The sequence below is a fragment of the Miniopterus schreibersii genome (genome assembly GCF_964146895.1).
Source record: "Miniopterus schreibersii genome assembly, chromosome: 3".
Classification (NCBI taxonomy): domain Eukaryota; kingdom Metazoa; phylum Chordata; class Mammalia; order Chiroptera; family Miniopteridae; genus Miniopterus; species Miniopterus schreibersii.
The window spans coordinates 28,392,877-28,405,162 of record NC_138103.1 but is presented as its reverse complement, the minus strand read 5'-3'; the positions used below and the strand labels follow the sequence as shown (position 1 = coordinate 28,405,162).

Below are 12,286 nucleotides of genomic sequence, written 5' to 3'. Positions count from 1 at the left end.
TTTGGGATCTCCTATTTGTTGGATGTTGGACCTCCTGCAGGGATCCCCTATATTCTTTATGTCTCTTTAAAATTTTATCCCCCCCCCTCCTGGAAATGTACTTCTTTTTTAACTCTTCCATTGGCTTTTTTCATCTTAGCAATCAAATATTTGAATCCATGAGCTCTTTTTAGATTTCCCTTTTTCATAATATCCCACTCTTCCCCCACCCTTTGTATAATAAAAATCTCAAACTTACACAAATAGAGGATAGTATAATGATTTCCCCATGTACTAAATATTTAGCTTTAACAGTTATCAACAGAAAGCCAATGTTTTCATCTGTGACCTCATTTCCTCCCCCCACCCCCAGCACTGCTGGATTAATTTGAAGCAAATCCTAGTAATTATTATCATTTCATCCACAAGTATTTCCTTATATATCTCTAAAAGAGATATATAAGACTGTTGTTGCACATTTTCACTTATTCCCTGAAATGTGTATTTTTCGGCATATTTGCTTTGACCTTTCTCTTTTCCATGTTGCAGACTTTCCACAAGTGGTTGGTGTTTCTTGGTTTTCATTCAGATTTAAGAATGAAACAGCTGAGCAGGTGGGGACCAACCAAAATACTTTGGGATCCTTAAATACTAGAAGGAAGGGGCTTTGCACTAAGTACCAACACTTATACCAACTTCCCCAATTTTCCTCAGATGTACCCATTATTTTAGGGAAAAATAACCCAAGTTTTGTATCATTTCAATCTGGATCTCCCCAATATCTAGTGAAGTTGAGCATCTTTTGATATATTTATTGGCTCTCTATATTCTTTATGCAAACTGCCTATTGATAACCTTTGCTCATTCTTCTCTTGAGTCTTTTTTAATTGTTGATTTGTAAGAACACTTTTCTGAGTGAAGGTAAATTAAATGTCTTTTATGTAAGTTTAAGTTTTTCTCCAGTTGTTTTGAGTATTTATATAGTTACACAAGTCACTGTTTTCTATGGAATTCATGTTAAGCTTAAGCTTACATTTGACCTATTTATGGGAGGTGGTCTCTAGTGAGTATGCAGGAGTGCTCAGGGTACAGGGTTTCTTAGTTCTTCTAGAGTCTGAGCATCATCCCATGTCTATAGTACTTCATAAGGTCCATAAACTGGTTTAATCTCCCCAATAGTCCTTTGTGGAAGAACAGTATTTCCATTTTACAGATTGGGGGAAGGAATAAAAGCTCAGAGAATTAGATCCTTTTACTGTGGAGGTCTTTATAAATATGTGTAAACAACTGACCATTTTCATTTGGTTTGAAATGTAAACCCCAGATGATATCTGAAGCTCTAAATATATTCAGCTTCTTTCTTCAGTTGGAGTGTTACCCCTTGGGTGGCGGTGGATTTTTAGCCCTCTCTTAGATGTTTTGGAATTTACTCCCTCTTCTCTGCTTTCCAACTTAAGAAGAGCTGAAGCCTTTGGGCTGTAAAATTAAGAGACTGAGCCATATTGCTTTGGCTAGCCTCAGGGAAAGAGTATCTTAACAGACTTTTAAAAAATGTTTTCTGGGAAGTCAAAGCAGCTCCCAGGAGGCATAGGTAGAAATAAAGGGCAGGCTGGGGGAGAGTGCACTCCTACAGTTGAGATTCTGGGGTTTAGTCCTGGTTCAAAGAGTTTGCTGGAAGTGAGCGCTGGAGCAACAGGCCCCACAGAGGTTGGTGCCAATGCTAAGGCTAGAGGTGTCCTCTGGGGTCAGGGGTTCCTGTGTTCCAAAACAGCTTTCCTGTGTCTGGGCCCAACTGGTCAGTTGCCAGGAAACTCTAGGGGAGCAGATCATCTCTCACAGTATGTGACTGGATCTAGACTGAGAGTGTATTTGATCCCCTTCTTCCCAAAGAAATAAAGAAGAAACTCTTAGATCAGCTATTGAGTCTATAAAGATACTTTATGCCTCCAGTTAGACTCATCTGAGTCCTGAAAAAATAACTTGTTTAATTGTATTTTTAAAATTTTATATATTAGTTCTTCTGATTTTCTTTCCCTGCATCTTCACTTTTTTTCTTCTCAAAATGGAGTTGTATTTTCTCAAGGGTAATTGGGCCAGGCAGGCATTCTCTTGTTGTCAGATGAGCGCCGTGTCATTTTCCAGGCAAACTTTTAGATGCAGTCTCTTGATCTGGATATCTGTGAAATGCCTTTTCTCCCAGCTCAGGAGGTGTCACTGAAGTCATCCCTTTGTTGTGTGACTATAAATAACTGCACTTAGGTTGATACTTCTTCATTATACCCGTTCCTGGGAAAGCATTTCCCCTGGTAGAGTTTCTTTGGCCTCTTCACCTCTCTCTGCATCACTTGGTAGCCCTAATGAGCTCCAAACCTGTTTCCTACTAAGGTTTGTGTTAGTGGATTCTGTGTTCTTTGTAGGTGAGTATCAGTGAGGGCTACTTAATTAAATTTTAGGAGATAACTAGGTTCCTTTTTCTAAACTTCAAAATCAGTGGTTATTGATGTGCCCTTTACCCTTCATTACAGGTTGAAAGATGGGAAATTTGGCTTCCCAGTCTTGGCTCTCTGGCTGTGAATTAGCCAAGTTATATAAGCCCTCTGGGCTTCCATAGGATGAAGTGATCAGAGCTTTAAGGTTGCTGTGCACTTCCTTAGGTTCCATCGGATGTTTGCTTAGTCTGTTTTTAATTTCTTGGGTTCATAATTAGATGCATAAGCCCTGCCTACAAGCATGTGTAATCCCAGACAGTGATTTAGGTAAATGGGGAATAGGCAAATGGTAGAGGAAGTGAGCCTAAGCAATGAGTAATGAACATCAAGGGAGTGTCTTAGTACCTTGAGACCCATGAGGAAGAAGATAAGGAATCTTAGCCTGGTTTTCCTGACCAACCTCTGTATGGTTCTGCCAGAAAAGTCACAGACCCAGGATGAAACTGCAATGAACCTAAGGGTTTCAAGAACCCAGAGAAGGTTTTTCAAATCTCTTAGACAAAGGGAGTGAATTAGCTGTGAGCAAAAATTGTCTCTAGCACAGAGGACAAGTGTATGTTCACAAGGATGTGGTCTGCCCTGTTATTGTGACAACATCTACAGTGGTCATTGTCACAGTCCAAACAAATGTGTGTGTGTATATAATTTGGTGAGCTGAATTAATAGCCATGAATGTAAGTAAACCCCTTTGTGCTAGTTTCCTGTTGCTGCTGTAATAAATGGCCTGGAGAGGCTGCTTGCATTCCTTAGCTAGTGGCCCCTTCCTCCACCTTTAAGGCTTGCAGCTAGCATCTTCAAATTTCCCACTGCTCTCCCTCCAATACCTTTCTCTCAATGCCTCCCTGCCCCCTGCTTCTGACATCAGGTTTGCTTCTCTTTCTCTGACCCTCCTGCTTCCCTCTTATAAGGATCCTTCTGGGTGTATTAGATCCACCCAAATAATCCAGGATAAACTCCCATCTCAAGATCCTTAATTTAACCACAAAGTCCCTTTTGCCATATATGGTAACATAGTCACAGGTTCCAGAAATTAAAACATGGACATCTTTGTGGGGGGTATTAATCTATCATACCTTCTTATATATCTACATCTACGAGCACTAAAATCTCAGAACTCAGAACCATACATTTTAAATGTTCTCCACTTAATCCTTCCTACCCAAAATAAAATAATCATACAGCGTTCTTTGGCATAGTCCCTCTCTTGTAGTAATCCCTTCTGGTGGCTGGAGAAATAATTGGGTATAAGGGGAAACAGCTGGAACCAGGAGACTATCACATCCAATAGGTGAGACCCTGAACACAGATGTGGGGTGAGTGGAAAGGAGGGGGAAGTTCAGAGACTATTTTAGATGGCATAATCATACAACTTGGTGGTAGAATGAGGAAAAGAATCAAGAATAATCCCCAGATTTCCAGGTTTGATAGCTGGGTCCACGGAAGTATTTCCAACTGAAAGAGGTTTGGGACAGGTATTTTTAGTTTGGGGCTTGAGGAACTTGAGGTGCCTGCAGGATATCTAAGTGGAAGTGGCTAGCAGACAGTTAGATATGAGTCTGAAGGCCAGAGAAGAGGCCTGTCTGGAGAGCATGGAGCAGCCATCAGTATATGCCAGACAGTAACATCCAGGAATGTGAATGAAGTCACCCAGGAGGAGGTATAGAAAGAGGAAGATAGTGGACCAAGGATGGACCCTGGGAACACAGACATGAAACTGAAAGAAGAGGTCAGAAACCACAAGAATGAGCCACTATGAAAACCAGAAAAGTAGAACAGGGGGTTTACTTGGGAGTCCTTGGTGGGTTTCAGGGATCCATGAACCCCTGAATGGTTGTGTATATATACAGATCCCATGGCTGCCATCAACTTCCCAAGTGGGGTCTCTAACACCAGAAAAAGTAAAGAACCTCTAGAGGGTTGAATTTCAAAGAGTAACCAGCAGTGTCGAATCCAGCAGCACCAAGGATTTGAAAAATAAGGACTGAATAGTATTCATCGGACTTGCCAATGTGCAGCTTATGGCTACCTGTGGCAACAGTGGAGTGTGGTGGGAGCAAAGACAAGATTGCCCTGGGTGAGTAATGAGCAGGAAGTGAGAAAGTAGGGAATAGAAGCCAGTACTACTGGAATCAGCCTCATCAGATTCTCCTGGAGGGCTTGTTAGAACACAGCTTCCAGGGTCTCTCCCCAGGGGTTCAGATTAAACAGGTTGGGTGGGGGAGCCTAGAATTAGTATTTCCAATAAACTCTCCAGTGATAAAGACATACTTAGTCTGTAGACCATAATAATGTAGGCTACTTTATCAAGATGTTTTCATGAGAAGACGAGGCATGGTCAGATGTAACTAGAAACATATTAAATAATGTAAACCTTGTTTTGAAATAAGAGTGGCCAGTGGGTGGTACTTTTGACCTTTCTTTGACCGTGTGTGTGTGTGTGTGTGTGTGTGTGTGTCTCTCTCTCTCTCTCTCTCTCTCTCTCCCCCTCTCCTGCTGCCTTGATCATGGTACTGGCAACTGACATCATAAGCTGACAGTTGTCATCAGAGGAAGAGCAGCCGGGCTGTGCTGTGCATCCTGCCCATCCCCTAGTGGGGGTAGAGGCCTGGAGTGCTCTCTTGTTCACTTTCAGCCTAGAAAGGGGTGGTTTCAGGGGACCACTCAGAGAGCTTGGTAAGTGTTCCAGCAGGTAGGAAACATCACCGTGTGACGCCCGACTCATGACAACAGTGAGAAGAGGTAGAGGGATGTAGCCAAGGGAGGGACAGGTTGCAGGGAGGCTGAGTCAGTGTGGAGGAGGCCACCGTAGGGATCAGTGCCTAGTTGGAGAGAGGCAGGTGAAGGGAGAGACTCACGAGTAAGAGTCAGCTTTGAACAGTGGCCTGGCAGGAGTGGAAGGGACAGGATAGAGGTCCAGACCAGCCAGAGGACACAGACCACTGGTGGGGTCGCCAGAATATAACATCATAGAGTGTGAATGGGCTAGGGCTTCTAGAATTCTTCAGTTGGAATTATGTGAGGTACTCAGACTAGGTTCTTCCAATTGAATGATGCATTTTGAGAAAGAGAACCAGTTAAATGTTTCAGAGAGGGTCTATGAGTCTTTGCCTTTATGTACAATGTTTGTGCATTTTCTGAGATTTGGAAGGGGGATCCATAGCTTTCATCAGTTTTTCAAAAGGCGTCTATGACTGTAAAAGGTTAAGACTCACTGGTCCTGGAACAGATCTGAGAGTTCACTCTGGTTCATGGTAGGACTGGAGGAAAGTGCTGTAGGACCAGGCTGTGAGACAGGGCAGGGCCGGTACATGATGCCGTGGGAACTCTGCTTACCCTGCCCTGATTCTCAGTTCTTTGTCCTCGGATTTCCGACATAAACATCCTGGGCACTGCTGCCTCCGGCTCATGGTTCCAGGATTACATCACTTCTCTGTCTTCTCTGTTACATTTTCACACTCTTCTTTGATTACTGCTCATTATTGTGGACACTGATCATATCGTTGCTTGAGTTTCTATTTCACATTGACTGCCTTTTCCCCAGGCCTGGGGTTTGCTCTCATTGGAAGCAGCTTATTTAGTATTAATATATTCAGCTGGCATTTGCCCTGTTAGACCTTTGTCTATATTCCCTGCTTAAGTCTGACTGCTTTTGTCTTTGTAGGTCTCCAGGCTTATTTTTCCTTAAGCCATGGATACACAAGTTTTTTTTCTCTGACTGCACTTCAGTGTGCTAAGATTATTGGATTTTCAAAAATGAAGTGTAAACACTTCTATTTTGAACATTTTCACTTATGCTAATATGTTACTTTTTATTAGTTTCAATTTGAAAATTCAACTAACTAAACCTCATAAAATTCCAGTGTCTGATCTTGGAGGTTATCTCTGCCTATCTGCCTTCCTGGGGACGTGTTCAAGCTGAATGAATATTGATTACAGGATTTGTTTCTAAAGTCATTTCACAGGACACAGACTAGATGAAACAGTTTTTCTTTTCTCACTTGGCTATCATTAAACTTTAATATGGGCCTTTTTAAACCTATTTAAAGGTAGAAAGAATAGCATGAGAATCAGCCCTTGTACTCATTACCCATCTTTGACAATTACCAGCATTCTGCTGCTCTGTTTCCTCTACCCTTCCCTGAAATTTTTTGTCAATATTTAAATTTAAACTATGAAATTGCTACTTGCAAAATTTTTTAAAAATTAAAATGCTACATATAGTTTAAACAAGATAAAAGTAAACTCTCCCAGTCTCCAAGCCCACTTTTTGAGGTAACCACTGTTGATGTTTCGTATGTGTCCTTCCTGAAGGGCTTTTTGGTGAATATTTGAGAATGTGGGTATATACGTTATCTTCCCCATAAATACAGTTATATATTTTGTACTACATGTTTTTTAATGCATTTGGGGTATTTTCTAAGTCAATACACAAAGAACAATTTTATTTTTAAAAAATGAGTAGCAGTCCATCCTAGAAGAGCATCATAATACGTATTCTTAATAGTGATTAATAGGTAGGAGGTAATATAGTTATTGCCAAACCTGAGTTTTCTATATTTACTTATTTATTTTAAATTTATCTTTATTGTTGAAAGGCTCTCTTACCCTTTGAGACAGCATGATAGGACCTGGAGAGTATTATGCTAAGTGAAATAAGCCAGTCAGAGAAAGATAAATATCACATGATCTCACTCATATGTGGAATGTAATCTGTGATATTTATTTAAATGTCATATCACTAGGTGGTGATACATATATATTCAACTGAACTAGGTACTGCTAAATCGATCTCTCAAGTGGCTATACTGATTATGTCTCGGTTGTTAGTGTCAGAGATTTCTTTCCATGCTTGGCCATCATTGTACTGTTAGACTTTTTAGTCTTTGCCCACTCAATCATATTGTCACATGCTTACAGAGTCAGGTGTCCTTTCTGTAAATTTCCTGTTTGTTTCTCTGTAACCAAACACCTTTCTGAATGTTTGTTTTTTGATACGTCAGTTGCTTCCCTGGATATTCTGGACACATGGTCATCATATTCAAGTAATGGTCAATTTTTCTTCTCCTTTCCACCACTTAGCATCTCTTAATTTATTCGGAGCCCATCTAATCATGTGGGCTAGTACTTCCAGAGTGTTAAATAGTGGTCATGACTGAGCACCTGCACCTTTCATGATTCAATGAAACTGCCCCTGTTACACTGTTAAGCATGATGCTGACTTTTGGTTGAGATACATTCTTTTTAGCATGTTAAGGAAATGTTTTTTTCCTAAAGGCTTTTATTAAGAATGATTGTTATTAGATCCCTTCCTGTAACAAAGATAAGCTTTTTTTAAACTCTTGACCCATTATTATGATTTATAATATTGAATTTCTGATGTGGCAGGAATGGAAATAGTGTGCATCTTTAATTGGTTGCTTTGGGAGAGCAGCAGTGTTCCTCTAGCACAAAAGAACAGTTCCTTCCCTGAGGAAGTGTGTTGATGGCGCATTTTGTAATGAAAGATTATTAAACTGAGTAGGAGAATTTGAGACAAAAGGGAACTAAATTTGTCATAGGTTAACAGGAATGTTTTGATTTCCTTATGCTGCTTGATGCTTGAGAGGGGTAAGAGTTTGGGGAGCCCGGCCGGGCATGGCTCGGCGGTTGAGTGTCGACCTAGGATCCAGGCGATCGGGGTTCGATTCCCTGTCAGGGTACATGCCCGGGTTGCGGGCTCGATCTCCTGTCGGGGGCGTGCAGGAGGCGGCCAATCAATGACTCTCTCATCATGATATTTCCATCTCTCTCTCCCTCTCCTTTCCTCTCTCTGAAATCAATAAAGATATATTTTTTAAAAAAAAAGAGTTTGGGGAGACTTTTGGACTTGGGAAGAGAGCAAAGGAGGAGAGCCCAAGAGCTCCATAAAGAGGGGCAGGGGTCCAGAGTTCAAGGATCATGCTGATGGGCGGGAGCTCCCAGCTATTTGCATTTCTTCTTCTTAATGTCTTGTTTCCTTCTAGTGCTTTTACAGCTTTATTTTTTATGTTTGGCTTTTTAATCTATCAGCACTTCATTTACATCCTTAATTTGAAGTAGAAATCTAACTTTTATTCAAATATCTAAACAGTTGTACTAAAACCTTCTGTTTACTGACTTAAAATAACATATATAATGCCCAGAATAAAGGGTTAAAGTCTACAGAGGATAAATTAATTCATTCTTCACTTTAATGATAGAATGAGTATTGCATGTTTGTGTAACAAAAGGTTGGCATGAGTAGTGCCAAAGTATTAAATAGTGGAAAAATTGAATCCCAGTAGTAGTAGCATGATTATTCCACACTAGTGTTCCAATGGGCCTCCCTCTCCCTTTACTGACTCTGTGGCTTGAGCTCTCTTTTGGTTCACCCGTAGGTTCTGTGCATAAATACTGCAAGTCCTATTGGAACTGAAGCCAGTCAACAGTTTCAGGGGATCAGAGGGAATGTCAAATTGGTTCCGGCCCCAAGGTTGGCCATTTCTCAGTATGATTGCATCAGAGATCACATGAGATTACTGGCAGTACATTGTTTCTCCATGAGTTTGCTTGAGGTTGGACAGGAAGGCTGTTTCTGATGTTCCTGCCCTCATGGATCCTGTGTAGTCCTGTTCTGGATGCTGAGCAGAGTACAGCAAATGCTTCCCACTTCAGTGGCTGGGTAGTCCTCATTCTAGTCAGGCATATGAATGGACTGTCTGCTGGAGCCCATAGATGGCCTCTCTAGTGTGAAGGTTAGAATATTGGAATTACGTGGCAGCTTGAGTTTGTAGAGGAATAAATGGGAAGTGAGGTGCTGCAGAATGAAAAATGAGGTGCCAGTTTCTGAAAGCCTGGACCAGAAAGTTGGCACAGCATCATGACTTAGTGTATTGGGCAGAGCAATCTGTGAACCTGCCCAGGTTAAAGAGGCTGCTTTTGCTGCTGCTGTTCTGGTGCCCCTGCAAAATCTTTCTCACAGAGCAGCCAGAAAATCTTGTTTTAAAAAATCATTTCTCTGTTCAGAACCTCCAGTAGCTTCCATTGCACTTCGAGTAAAACCTAAAGTCCTTCTTGATGCCTCTGTGGCCCTGCATGACTTGACTTGCCGTCGCTCCAATGTCATTTCCTACCTTTCTTCCCAGTGTTCACCTCAGCCACACTAGTTTCCTGGGTGTTTCTCACACACTCTGATTGTGTTCCTGACTCTTGGCTTTTGCCTCAATGTTTCTAAGCCTGGGAAGCCCTTCTGATTATTTACAGAGCTCAATCTACTCAAAGGTCTCCTCCTCAGAGAGCTCTTTCCAGTTACTTTATGTGAAACAGAAACCTATGTCATTCTCTGTCCCCACAGCCTACTTATTTTTCTTCATAGCATGTACAGCTTTTATTTATTCAACTCTTTATCCTACTAAAAAGAGTTCCATAAGGTGGTGACTTTGAGATTTGTAAGTTGGATTTCACTGGTACTGTGTTTTTCTATAATTTGTTATCAAGGCCAGCCAACAAAGGCTTAATCAGCAGAGTGCCGTAGTATTTATAGGCAAAACCAAAACAAAAAACCAAAAACCACTCTTCACACTAGATTTAACCGAGAAGCACAATGGACAACTTGAGGAGGCAGCACTGACCTCTACCTCCTGCCCAAGGAAGGGGGAGAAGGGAGTTTCACAAGGCATGTTTCTCTCCTTCCCTCAGAAACTGCTATTCTGCAAAAAAGGGATGAAGGAGGTATTCTTACTTAAACCTCCAGCCCCCAGGATGGCCCAGACAGCTACTCATACCAGTACACCAGTGCTGGGAAGGCTCATCCAGCCAGCACCCTTTGTATACCAGCATTTTACATAGCTCAAGGACCAGTGTTGGGCTCCAGGAGAATTGAAGAGGGGTGGTTGGCAGGCAATACCTGCAGAACTACTATCAACAGGTCATTGTAATAGCTTTCATTATGTATCCTCCTCCTTGTGACAGCTCAGTGAAGTACATATCATGCACATTTTATAGATGAGGAAACAGGATGTGTAACTCACCCAGGATCACAGAACAGGAAATAGGCCTAGTTGACCCAGGTCTCCTGGTTCTAGATAAACTACTGCACTGTCTCTCTCTGCCATCAACATGGGTGTGTTATCTGTCCATTTGGTAAGATGCCAGTTGTATGTGGAGCTGCCCATGAAAGGTTTGTTACATCCTGAGTGGCTTGTGTTGCCCCAGTGTTTGTTACAGGTGTTGGTAGTAGCCCAGTGAAAAGCAGCTGCTTACATATTTGGCTCTTTGGGGGTGTTTTTCACATCCTTAAATGGTGAAGAAAGTCACTCCTTGTGGAACAGGTGAGAAAGACAAATAAAGCTTTATTGCATTCAGAAATTAGTCACTTACTTCGGGGCCTCATCTGAAAAATGAAGTTGAATTGGATGATTTTGGGTCCTTTCTATTCTGACTTTCTGTAACTGTGTCCTGTGTTCTTGATTTGAAGTTTCAAAGCCACCATATGAATTGGTAACCATCTCCCAGAATCCATCCAGTAGGGGCTGTCCAGCGATGGCATCTGTCCCCTAATCCCCATCTAGTGTCGTTACCTCAGACCCGGGACTGGCTTTGGCTCCCTCTAATGCATGGCTGTGACCACAAGAGCACCTTCAGATTGCAGTGGCTCTGCTTCAGGATGACTGAGTCCCATTGTGTTTCTAACTGCTGTGTTTGATTCCTAGATTCTTCAACTAACTACAAGCAAGAGAAGTGATGCTGCTGGAGTTCTCCATCAGTATTGGTGGTGGTGGGGGCGGGGTCATTTTCAAAAGAAAGAACTCCCCAGGGCATACTGTGTCACAATGGCCTGCTTGGAAGAGGGGCTGGAATTCCACAGCCCTGGGCACTGCCTCATCTCTGACACTGCTGAACTATGTTTTCACAGGTGCTGTTTTCTGTTTCACATTTTCATACATACAGTGCATAGTAGGGGAAAGTGTCACTACTGACAAGTAGAAAAACGCTATTTTTTAAAAGGGAGTTTCTTGGTTTTTTAAATGGAGTTCTTGGCTTTTCTCCCAGTCCCAACCCCCCTTCCCGCTGCTAATGTCCCTGGGTAAATACAAATAGAGGTTGCTGTGTGTAGTTTATAGGGTTCTCTGTTTTGAAGAGGGAGAATTATGTTACAAATGTTTTTGTTGTAAATAAATAAAACACTTCCTTGTCCTTGCAAGATCCAGTATAAATTTAATTGTGTGAATTCAACTAAACTTGTAAAGTCAGTAGGTGGGGTGAGGAACAGCCATTCGTTAAGACCAGTTGGATCAGCAAGAGGGGTTATTTGGTTTGTTTTCTAGGGCCAGAGCAATTCTTTTCTATTTACCCAATAATAAAATGCTTGTGCAATTGAATAGGGGTTCCCTTGAAACCAGCTCCCTTCTGTGGGGAGCTATTTCAAGTCAGTTAATTGGAAACCTTGGAGCCAGTCAGTCCTCCTGCACTGTACACCCCAGGGCTTCCTAGATCCCTCTCGGGGCTGGTGCCTGACTCCCTGGCAGGGCAACCTTGATGCCTCCTGGGCTGGCCCCCACACCCTTGCCATCCACCGGTAAATTGCCCAGTCTTTCCCACAATATCCACACTGCCCTTGGATCCTTTTATCAACCCCCTATCCTCCCTCTTTACCCTCCCTGGCCAACCTTTCTCAAGGGTGTTGTCTACACTGGCTTTCTCCACTCTCTCACGGCCAGTTATTCCCCAACCCACTGCCTTCATGCCATATCACCTTGACAGCCTGGGCAGTCTAATCCTGTGGGCATATTTTTTGTCTTTACTACCTGAATTTCTGACCT

General features: G+C 42.1%; 1 protein-coding gene across 1 annotated transcript in view; it reads left to right on the top strand.

The window, feature by feature from the left end:
* Window positions 1-11,666, top strand: part of FKBP6 (FKBP prolyl isomerase family member 6 (inactive)) — a 30,877-nt gene extending 19,211 nt beyond the window's left edge. The window contains exon 7 of the mRNA XM_081132565.1: window positions 11,177-11,666. The gene's annotated coding sequence lies outside the window, so the exon portion shown is untranslated. The remainder of the gene's footprint in view (window positions 1-11,176) is intronic.
* Window positions 11,667-12,286: the final 620 nt, after the last annotated feature.